The 12219-nt window shown below is 44.4% G+C and overlaps 1 protein-coding gene across 3 annotated transcripts in view; it reads left to right on the forward strand.

The window, feature by feature from the left end:
* The window catches only part of Qtgal (queuosine-tRNA galactosyltransferase), a 58413-nt gene that overhangs the window by 8639 nt on the left and 37555 nt on the right, over positions 1-12219 (forward strand). The gene's annotated exons all lie outside the window — the stretch shown is intronic.

The raw sequence follows: 12219 nt of genomic DNA on the forward strand, positions 1-12219 counted from the left end.
TCACAAGCTTCTGGGTGATTCTCCTTTCGCTGCCTCCCATTTGGCCATAGGAGTGCTGGGATTATAGATACACACCATTGTATCTAGCTTTCTTTATTTTAGAAAACTGGCTGAGTTGGTTGCTGTGGGGTTATTGTTCAGAGACCAAATCCTTCCTCTTCATTGGACTCCTCCATCTCTTCCTTGGCAGTAGGCTTAGCTAAGGCCTCCAGCAACAGCAAGAAGTTGATGGCAGAAGCCACAGGGATAGCAGCCACAAATGCAGTTGGGTCAGTCAAGAGTTGACCTTTTCAGAAAGGTCTACTCAGTCTCCACAGACAAAGCCAGGACCTGCTTGTACTCATTGCATAGCACTGAGGCAAACGTCACATAAAAAACCTTCCCATAGAAGCAACAATACTGTTCCTAATGTGATATCAATCACTCGGTTGTACATGCTGCCACTGTTTGATCAACCTGCTGTTTGATTAACCCAACTGCATATCACTTAGCGTTTCAGTCATGTCCCCCAGAGATTTCAGTGTTAAGGCCTAAAGCCTGGAGGAAGGAGATTTTCGTGGGCCCAAGACCAGTGTTCTGGGACCACAATAACTCTACAGGGGCAGTGGTCCCAGTGCAGGTGGCAGTTTGCATCTTATTGGCCAGTAGAGTGTCTTCCATTTCATTGAGGTCTTTTTTTCTTATTTAACACAAAGCCCAATTTTCTCCAACAATGAAGCAACTGTTTCTCAAGAGCTGACTTGTTTTCCAGATGCCCTTGGGATGGCTTTGGGCATCACGCTGTTCTTGGCCAAGAGCACCACAGACTTCCCTGGGAATAACATGCATGTCTGTGGGAGTCCGCATTTTCTGCCCCACAATGAAGCATTTTGGATGATTACCTAAATATTAGGCGACCTTAAGGAAGTAGTTGGAGTTCCAGGTTGCCCAGCCTTTCCTGGGTTTTATAGCAGTGCATCGGAGGTTGCCATGAAAGGTTAAAAGATGATGTCACTCTAGTGAGTATACCTAGCCAGGTTCTTCATTTGTCTTCTTACATGGGTTCTGAGGGGGCACAAACCTACATGTGAGTCACCTCCCTCCCTACTTGGCACCTTACACAATTGCTATCTAAGTCAGTCAGTAGAAGGAGAAAAGCTATGTGTTCACATTACCTTTTATAATTACCTGTTCAGCCCTTACTGGTGCTGTGGCTTTTGAGTGGATTGAGAGTTTGCCAATTTTTTCAGCCTTAAGAACTTTAGGATTTTTCTAAGACTGATTTGCTATCAACAGATTTTCTCAACTTTAGTTTATCTGGGAACGTCTTCATTTCCCTTTCACTTTTTAAAATGAGAATCTTGGGTGACAGTCTTCTTTCTGTGACGCGTGCCTCTGGCCTCTTCGTTTCTGACAGCAAGCCAGCTGTTAGCAACATTGAGGCTTCCTTCTGTCTTAGTTAGCTTTCACTGTCCACTTGACACTGTCTAGAGTCGCCTCAAAGGGATTCTCAATTGAAGAATTCCCCAGATCAGTTTGATCTAAAGGGTTTGTCCGTGAGGGATCTCCTTGGTTGTTAATTGCTGGAGGAGGACTCAGCTCACTGCGAATGGTCCTATTCCCTGGGCAAGTGGTCCTGCACTGTAGAAGGAAACTAGCTGAAAATAAAGCCAGGGAGTGAGCCAGCAGGTAGTGCCCCTCGAGGGTTAAGCTTTAAGCGCCTGTTAATTTCTGCACTGACTTCCATAGTGATGGACTGTGACCTGGAAGTATAACTCACATAAAGCCTTTTCTCCTCTAAAATGCTTTTGGTCAGAGTGTTTTATCACAATAACAGAAAAGTAGAGCAGTCCTGTGAGGGATTTTCTTAATCAGGTTCTTTGAAGTTCTACCCTATATGTAGGTAGTATCTTCAGGTACCTGTGTCTTTAACGCTCACTGGCAGGTTCATCTACCTGTTGCTATTGAAGCTACTACTGCCATCCTTGTCTAATATCAAAACCCAGCTTCTCAGAGATTCTAGTGTGGACTGAAGACTCACTCTCTAGGAATCCTCCAGGCCTTTATCACTGGATTGGACTACTGAGGTACCCAGCTTCATGGACTGACTGCAGGGTTCTCAGCCTCTCCAGTGTGAGACAGTGTTGTACTGAAGTACTGACTGAACCAAACTGTTGCCACTGTCAGTTGTACAGAGCCTGCTCACAATCGATCATCACGGCTGAGCCTGTTGCCTGCCTACCTTCCCTCATAGGAGGAGATGTTGGGAAGGGTCATCCAGCTACCCTTCCAGACAACTTGTATGCAGTTTTGTCCTGAGTACATGGTATCTTGGGAGAAGGTTAGAGGATATACTGTGGGAAGTCCAGGGGAAGAGCCTCCATCTGTGCAGCCCCAGGGAAGCTGTCATCCCTGCAGACCTTCCAATATGGCCGAATCCTGCCCATAACCCCTCACCCACGTCTCTGTAAGTAAATTTAATGAACTCATCAGTTCCCCAGGTGAGCGAAATCATACCTCGGCTTGTTGTTGAGACCTTAGAAGGAGCAGATGTTGTTTATGTCTTCCAAGGAAGGAATTTTAGCAATGGTTAGTCATGGATAGACTACCCAGACATATTGTTTAAGTCAGCCCAGTAAATGCTTTTTTAGGATATAGTCACTCTATCTGTTCTGCTTTTCCCTGGAACTCTGACTGGCATGCCCTGTAAGAGACAAGTCATTTCCTTCTTGTAAGTTATGGAGAGTTCTGTCTTTTGACATATTCATATCTTTTGGCATTTTTTTTTTAATGTTGTGATTCCTTGGTTTTCCTAGTTGGAGTTTGTTTGGCTTTCTAAAGTTGATTATTGTTGGCTTGAGTATATCTGGGGAGTTTTCAGAAGTTGTGTCTTCCGTTAATTTTTCTGCTTATTTCTTTCCGCCACTTGCAGCTTACACCATATAGACGTGGTGTGCTCAGTAGTGTTCTGAATTCTCTGCTTTTTTCCCTTCTTTTTCTCCCTTCTTCAAGAAACAAAATCTTGATGCATCTATTCTCTAGTTTCCAAATTTTTCCAGTGTCAATGTAATCTTGAGTCTGCTACTAAAATTATTTCTGTTTCTATACTTGGCAGCTTTAGGAATTTTATGTGGTTCTTTATTCTCACGCCTGTAATTTTGTGAATGCTGTGTAGAAAAATATGACATTGTTGCATGTTTATCTGTAATCCTGACTTTCCTTGCATTTAATGTATTTGTAGTGATTGCTCAGCTTTAAACCTGATGTCTGACCATCCTTACCGGAAGTTTCTGCTCTCTGCCCTTTGCCCTGAGTGTAGCGGGCTTTCCTGTTTCTTTTCATGTCTTCTGTTTTCTGCTGGATAAGGACAGTACAGACAGCAGGTGTCTGGTCTTGGTTGCTGCTGACACTGCTTGGTCATGCTCCTCAGGGGCAAGTTACCTGGGGTGGCAGTAGTCATGGCTAGACTGTGGGTTTCCTGGGGTGGCAGTAGTCTTGGCTGGACTGTGGGTTACCTGGGGTGGCAGAAGTCATGGCAGGACTGTGGGTTACCTGGGGTGGCAGTAGTCTTGGCTGGACTGTGGGTTACCTGGGGTGGCAGTAGTCTTGGCTGGTTTGTGGATGTCTTTCTCTTTCCATACCTTCAGTTCCAGTAACTGCTGTGATTGCTCTGGCTGGTGGTGGTGGTAGTTGTTGTTGTTTTGTTTGTGTCTTGTTTTTTATTTTCAGTGACATGGTAGGGCATAAATTGCTGCAAAAACTAATGGAGTAAATTTTAGGTCCCTTTGAAGAAACAGTTCCTGAGGTCAATGTTTGCAATAGCAAATCTGTCAGGCCCCTGACCCCACATCACCTCTGCAGGTTTGTTGTTGTTGTTGTTGTTGTTGTTAGGGTACCTAGGGTCTAGGTCTGGGTATCACCACATTGTTACATGTGAGCTCTGTACCTTTATGGACTGTGCTCTGCTAATTCTAAATTTCCTTGGCCATTGTGGTGGTTTGAATAGGAATGGCCCCATAGGCTCATTTATTGGAATGCTTGGTCATTAGGGAGTGGCACTCCTTGAAGAGGGATCAGGAGTGTGGACTTGTTGGAGGAAGTGTGTCACTGGGGTGGGCTTTGGGGTTTCAAAAGCTTAAGCCAGGCCCAGTGCCCCTCTCTTCCTGCTGTCTTTGTATCCTGACAGATCTCAGCTACCATGTCTGCCTATGTGCTGACATGTTTCTTACAATACTGATAATGGCTTAAACCTCTGGAACTGTAAGCAAGCCCCATTTAAGTGCTTCCTTGTCTAAGAGTTGTTGTAGTCATGGTGTCTCTTCACAGCAATAAGACACTGACCAAGATAGCTGTATACTCCACTCAGTCATAGGCCTGTGCTGCAGATGGAGCTGAGGGCTGTGGCTAGCTAGACAGTGATCCTGATGTCAGCTCAGCTTGTCTCTCCCCATGGGATTGCGGCCCTATGAGCTGAGATGAGGACGTGAGTTTGGCTTTATTCAGATTTTGACCTTGCCCTGGTTTTCCCCTCTTGTAGTAAGGGACTGGGTTTTAAAAGAGACTGGGTATTTTAAAGACTAGGATTGTAAGAATTTGGAATGTTTATACTGTAATGTTGATATTAATATGTGATCTTGGGGAAGAACAAGAAAGCAAGGATTATGGCATAACAGTGATGTGTTGGTATGTCAGGTTGGTAAGAAGGTCAGGGTGGTAATCCTTCTGTATCTGGGAAGGAGTAACAACCTCACTTCACTGCTGCCTGTGGCTTCTGCTTTGCAGAGCTGGGAGGGAAAGTGGTGGAGCCAAGTCTGGTCTACACTGTAGACATCCACTGTACTCACTGAGTCTGGGGAGATTTTCTTGGATAATTGTATCTTCGTTCACTGTATACTTTGGACTAGTCGTTTCTAGAGACCATAAATGGTGTTTTGTAAGTACCTCTCAGCAGCTTTTCTAAGGGGCAGAACACTTCATGCTGTCATGTGAAGCACAACTTTAGGTCGTAGAGCACCCCTTGTCTCCTTTGTGATTCTGACTCCTTGCTCTGCTGTTTTAGTGGTCAGCCTAGGACTTAGAGTGTGTGCCTTTAACTTACTGGCCACCTCCCTTTGAGTGCATACACCAGAGTCAGGACCTAGAGCATGCTGGTCACTGCTGCTACTGCTACCCAACACTGCCACACTTTACCTTGAGTGGTTATGAATCCTCAGGGTGCTGTCTAATTTAGTTTATGGATTTATGAAAGGAACATGAAGAAAGAGAAGACATTTCTCATATCTCCTCGTGCATCTTTTTCCAGGGTCACCCTTTGCTTTCTGTAGGTAGAGATTTCCATCTTACTATTGTCCTTCTGCCTGAAGGACTTCTAGAAACATTTCTTGTAGTGATTGTCTCCTGGCAGTGGATCCTTTCAGATTTTACGTCTTTTCCTGGCAGTGTGAATGTTGGCAGATGGCTCTGGGATTTCCCTTTTCCTTTGTTGACTCCAGTTCTTCCCCTGAGGGTGGTGTCCACTCATTCATCTTGAAGCACTTCCCTCTCCACCTTCCCCTCCCTTCCTTCTCACTTCTCTCTCCTCCTTTCCCCCATTTCCTTCTTCCTTCTCCTTCCATGCAGTTCATTTCCCTTTTTCAGACACTCATGGAAATGAAAAGGAACAGCCCCTCCTGTTTTATATAGATGGGAAGGTAGTTCCCAGGAAGTGTTGTCAGGCTCCCTGACAGCAGGTTCTCTGCTGCCGTCTAGTTACCCAGTTTACCCAGTTCAGGATCCTGGGGTGGGTTTAACCAGCTTTATTGTTTATTTCCTCCTCTACCTTTAGTTAGATTTTCACACATTGTTTTGGACTTTCTATGTAGATGGTTTAATCCTGATTAGATATTCTACTTTTATTTACTTTTGTATTTTTGCTTGGCATGAGGTGAGAAGTCTAGAAGGATAATGTATAGAGAGAATCTTTTATATGCTGTATGGAAGCATCACCTATCAATAAAAAAGCCTATGGACAATGAGCTGAGGCAGGAATAGACATCTCACTAGAGAGAAGGGAATTCTGGAAAAGAGTCAGGCACAGTATTTGCCTTAAACTCTGGAGGAGACAGTCACATAAACCTGAGGAGAGGTTACCAACCATGTGGGACACTTAGAACAAATGGGTTATTGATACATGAGATCATTGGGGAACAGAGGCAAGACTATTGGCCTAAGCATTTATTAATAAATATTAAATCTTAGAGTCATTATTTCTGGGTACAAGGACATGGGTAGAAAAAGCGTGCAGTTACAATGATGTGAAGTGACATTCATGATGGCAGAGTCCTAAATGCCCCTGACTTGGTAGAAAGAAGCAAGTGACCACTTTGTAGCTGGAAGGTGAGAGAGCCTTGCTACACCTTCATGTGTCTGACCATACTGCTGCTCCTCCCAGTGATGAAGGCCCAAACAACAACAACAACAAAAAACCTTTTTTAAAAATAAATGTCTGCTTTGATTAGTGAAAACCTGTTCTTCTGGAGTTTTTGTTACTATAATGTAGTTACATTGTTGAAGCTGTTGAGGGTCTGTTCTAGTTCTTTTGCTACTTGCTTTGCAAGTAAGTGGATTCCAGCAGGTAGACCATAGTAGAAATGTAAGCATGAGACCCAAAGCATAGCGTATTAGGTGCTGATGCAGGGGAACAGCACTGTCCCAGAGCTGGACTTCTTGAGTGTTACAACCTTATAGATGCTTGAACCATCTCGTCTCCATGGTAACACTCTGGTTTCTAGTCACATCTTGTTTTCTCTTTATTTCCCATTGAAAATGTTTTTTTCTTTCTTTATCTCTTCAGTTTTCTGGAGCTACTACTTAAAAATGATCTTTGTGTCTGGGATATAGATGGTAAAGTATTTAAAATGTCTACTTGTCTGCAGTGCCCTTAAAAGTCCTACTTAGTTTATGCAAAGAATTCTAGAGGCAAAACATTTTTCTCATAATTGTACAAGGTCACCTCATTACCTTCTAGTGTATCGTTATGATTCTTGCTATTTTAAAGGTATTTTCTTTGAGAGATACCTTAAAAGATAGTTAATACTTCGGTTTTGAAATTTTTGATGTTGGGTCAAGGTTTTTGTTTCTCTTTCCCTTTAAATGATTTGCCTCATGGTCTTTCTTCTCACTGTAATAAGTCGGGGACTTTAAGGTCTAGATTCGAAAAGAATGCTCCTCATACAGTACTTAAGATTAGAACAGGGGAGCTGGGTGTGGTGGTGCACACCTTTAATCCCAGCACTCGGGAGGCAGAGGCAGGTGGATTTCTGAGTTCGAGGCCAGCCTGGTCTACAGAGTGAGTTCCAGGACAGCCAGGGCTATACAGAGAAACTCTGTCTCGAAAAACCAAAAAAAAAAAAAAGATTAGAACAGGGGGTGGTCAGGTCATTCTTAGTGACAGATGGGTCCTCTTTGGCCAGGAGTTCTTTTTAATAAAAAGAAATTTAATTTTTTAATACTTGTTTAATTTCCAGTGTGCGTGGGTATGCGTGTGAGGTCACACGTGTGTAGGTCAGACAATAACCTGTGGGGTTGATTCTCTCTTTCTGCCGGGTGGGTTCTGGAATCACACTCAAATCCTCACATTGGTGGCAGGTGCTTACACTTACTAAGCCATCTCAGCCAGCTGGGTAGAGCTGGTAAGTTGACTACTTGCTTCCAGGATTGGGTATGTTTGAAGCCATTGGTGATACTTTAAAACCCCAGGCACCTAAGCCCTGCCTATGACAGAATCTGTCTGCAACTCTTGTTTCAGCACTGGAAGTGGTGGAAGTATCCCAGGGGTTCGGAGGTGAATTTAGGGTTGAAAGCCACTGTCCTAACGTTTTAGGAGTAGCATACTGTCTTAGTCAGGTTTCCATTGCAGTGATAAACACCATTAACAAAAGCGTCCTGGGTAGGATAGGGTTTATTTCACCTTATAGTATCTAGTCCCTCATTAAGGGAGTCAGGGCAGGAACTCAAAGCAGGACCTAGAGGCAGACATAGAAGCAGAGACCATGGAGAACCACTGCTTATCTGCTTGTACGTCCTGGCTCACTTGGTTTGCCTTCTTATATACCCAATACCAACTTCCTTACATCCCACCACCACCTGACCAGGCTTGGTTTCACCTCCAGTGGGCTGGGCTATATCAGTCATCTGCCAAGAAAATGCCCCACAGACCAACCTGATCGAGGCATTTTCTCAGTTGAGGTTCCCATTCTTCAGATCACTCTAGCTTAAGTTGAGTGTCAAGCCAGTATAGAGACCCTGTTCCCATTTTTAACGGTGTCCAAATCGGGCAGTCTGTGTAGTTCCAGTGTATTTCAAGGGCAGCAGTCAGCAGGTAAGGGTTCCCTCTCGAGCACGCATTGTGACAGCTGCTGCTGCTGCTAATTCCCCGAGCTGGGCTCTTATCCTATGAGATCTTGGGTAGAGTTGTGTGGGTGAGAGGTGGAGGAAGGAGGTGAGTGTGCCTGGCATGATTTGATGGCTCTCAGGAAGAGGAAGAGGAGGAAGGGGAGGAAGAGGCAAGCCTTGGTATTACCAGACCTGCTGCTACACAGCCACCCTCCCTTCCTGCTGTTCATCTTTGCTGCTAATGTTGCATCTGGATGGCTGTTTTAAGGAGCATAGATGGTAGAGGACCTGTGGTCCTCAGGTCCTTTAGTGATCCTGCTCCACCCCCTTTCTCCTCACTTCATGATTCATCCATCCCGCCACCCCCTTGTTGCTTAGTGATCCTTCCTGCCTGCCTGCCTGCCTGCCTGCCCTCCTTTCAGTCTTGTCTGTCATCATCCCCCAATATCTAGACACCAATCTAGGTAACATAGAATACTGGGTCTCAGTGTCTTAAGGACCTTGGACATAGTTTCTCTCTCTCTCTCTCTAAAAATTTATTTTATGTATATGAGTACACTGATACTCTCTTCAGACATTACAGATGGTTGTTCCATGTGGTTGCTGGAATTGAACTCAGGACTGAAAGAGCACTCAGTGCTCTTAACCACTGAGCCATCTCTCCAGCCCTTGTCTGCTTTCTCAAAGTAGCTTATGCCTCACCCACTCCCAATCTGAAAGCCTGCTGTACTGATGTTACTCAGCCATCTGTGGTCTCCTGCTAATGCTTCGTTTATCTTGTGTTTGTTGTTCTGGGTGAAGTACAGGGTAGATGTTGGAAGCTGAAGTCAGCACTGTTGGGCTGCTAAGACTCAGCTGAACCTGGTCCGTCAAGATCAGCCCTAAGAAATGTTGCCTCGGGAGCGCTGTTTGAGGAAGCAGAAGAGTGTTCAAGACACAATTTAATAAAACTGCTTTCTACAGCTAAAGACATGGCTCTGTCAGTAAAGTGTTTGCCTTCCAAGCGTGAAGACCCAAGTTTAATTCCCAGAATGTGTGTCCAAAGGGCTGGGTGTGGTAGCATATTTGGAGAAAGGCCAAGCCCTTGGGATGGCCAGCCAGCCCTGCTTAGGGAGAACCAGGCTCATGAGAGACCTGTCTCAGAAAAGAAGACAGACAGCAGTGTCTGAGGAGTGAGACCCAGGAATAGCAACCTTCTCCCATCTTGTGCATCTGGAAAATGTTAATATCTTCTGGAAACGATTTCCCAGTTTCATTGTCTTTACATTGAAATACAAAACTACATGGGTTCCTACACAGTGTATGTTTCAATTCTGAAACGTGAATTTGAAACTAAATGTTCTTTGATATTTTTTAGCTAAGAGGGATTTTGCAGCTTCTGTAATCGAATAGAAAGGGCGTTTTGCTAACTGATGTTTATTGTCTCCGCTTTAAAGACAGATTTCGTCTTTTATAAAACCTGAATTGCTTGTCACTGAGTCATATCATGACTGAATGCATTCTGTCTGTGACAAGGACAGTGTATAAAACTAAGGACCCCAGGTGGAGTGCCGGGAGATGACATCACCTCATTGTCCATGGGAAGTGAATAAGAATTCATGGCAATCCTGTAATGCGCAGTGGAGTTTAGCTGGTTCTTTGGAAAGACACGTTTTCCTGTAATATATTAAATAGGACATGTTACCTTCATCATTAGAGAACATAAATTCAAGCATTTTGTTTTTAGGAATGCTGGGTTATTTGTAGTGGGTTAAGACTCACTTTTTAAAACTAACCATATAACAAGAGAAATACATTTTGTTGTGTGGCTTATTGCAAAGGCAGCGTGAACCACAGCCTACTGCTCCTCTCCAGGAGTGAGGAATGTTAGTATCTCCATGGAGCTAGGTTTTTCCTGTTGGAACCATAGCAACCGACTACCCTCACAAAAGGACTGGCCTCCCCAAACATGGAGCCCCCGCACAAACATTGACTTTCTTCAAGGCAGTAATATTAGAGCAAATCCCTTGTCTTTGCCAAACACAAGATTCATTGTGAGAAACTTCCAGCATCCTCAGTGGGCTAGGACCCCCTTCATTACAGATTCGTAGATTCAGTCTCTCTCTTAAAATCTGACTTTCCATAAGCAACGTTTGTAACAGAATTCTGTTAATTTTAGCGTGCTTATGAAGAAGGACTTGTTGTTTTTGTTGGTGAGGTTCTGAGGAGGGGTTTATTCTCATGCTTGCCTTGCTCTGCAGGGATGGCCCTAGGATTTCCTGGTGGTTGCAGATCTGTCTCAGGGTAGGAGGTATCACATTGTTGCAGATCTGTCTCAGGGTAGGAGGAATTACATGACCTTTCTTGGTCATCTCCTCCTTTGCTTTTGTTTATGCTTATGGTTTTTCAAAATCTGGGCCATTGTTAACTGGTTTGGACTGGCCAAGTTCTAGAGATTAGTGCTGGAAATTAAACTGCTACTTCTTACGAACCTGGCAGGAGGATCAGGTTTGGTGTGGATTTTAGGAGCATGAGCAAATAGGGCAGCTTCGCATTGTCTTGTGTCTTGCTTTTCTGTTTTCAGTCATAACATTGCTCCTCCTGCTCCCTGGTGTCTCTGTCTCTGTCTCCCCCCAGCGCGCCCCCCCCCTGTGTTTGTGTGTGTGTGTGTGTATTCGCACATTTGGCTGATTCCCTCAGGACTGACAATTTTCCTAAGCCGGTCTCAACTTCAAATACCAAAGAGATTTATTGTTTCAACTCTGTACACATCCATTTTGCTTTGTGTGATTTTTCTCAGTGGCATCAAGACTGTAACCCTCTGGTGATGTGATTCAGGTGTTGGTCGGCTCTCTTCCAGGAAGAGTTCACCCTCCTTCAAGCTGCATTAGCGCCCTCTTCTGGTCTGAATGCCCTTGAATGGATCTGCCTTGGGCACCCCTGCTGAGCTTGTGTCACGTTTTGCACAGTGCCCCAAATATCCAAAGCTCTGTAGCTCTCCTGACCATAGGGTGAAGCTCAGCCCTCTTAGCCCAGCAGTCAGCTCCTGCGGATGTGGCTTGTTCTCCATCCTAAACTGTCTGTACCCAGGGTTCTGCCAGCACTGTTGCTTTTACACAGTTCCCTCTGTAATCCTCTGGGGTGATTTTTGACTTTTAAGTTCTTCTGCTTTCTCAGTGCCACTCATTGCGTTGCCACTATGGAGGCATTGGTTGGTTTGTTTGTTTATTTGTTTTGTTGGTTTTTTGTTTTGTTTTACAACTTGCTAGTAGTATCTTTGAAGGAAATTATTTTGTAAAATACTTTAATATGTCCCCTGGGGATAAGGCATCCCAGTCCCTGAAGCCAAGGCCAGGCTGGATTCTTCATCCAGGACTCTTTAGCCCAGAAGGACCTGTTTGCTTGAGTTCTTTGTCCCCTGCATGCAGTCTGCTTCTTTGGGTCTGATTCCTGTGCTCCATCCTACAGTAAGGGTCCGCTTCATCGCTGTGTGAAACCCTGGGCTGGTTCACTGTCAAGTAAGTTATTTCGTTTTGTTTTTCCTTCAGTTTAGGCTGCCAGAGCTCTGGACTTTCGTGATGACTAGTCATGACTAAAAGTTCTCTTGGGTCTGTGTTGAGCAATGAATGCTTGACCTGGGTTGGGTGTGCACACGCCCAGATGTGGCAGACATTGTCAGTCACCTCGCATTGGTTAGCTAGCCTTCCATGAAGTATTCAGATTGAACATTTACCGAGCAGTCTTATACAAGTATGCTTTGTACTGCACCCACTTAAGCAGACTTTTGCACTCTCCTCTTTATTTTAATATAGTCCCAGATGCCTTATCCTGGGCGTTCTCTAATATCATCACTGAACATGGACGTTGCTTTCTATTTACCTCCCTTTT

The sequence above is a fragment of the Mus caroli genome, unplaced genomic scaffold (genome assembly GCF_978045245.1).
Source record: "Mus caroli unplaced genomic scaffold, Mus_caroli_1 scaffold_13, whole genome shotgun sequence".
Lineage (NCBI taxonomy): Eukaryota > Metazoa > Chordata > Mammalia > Rodentia > Muridae > Mus > Mus caroli.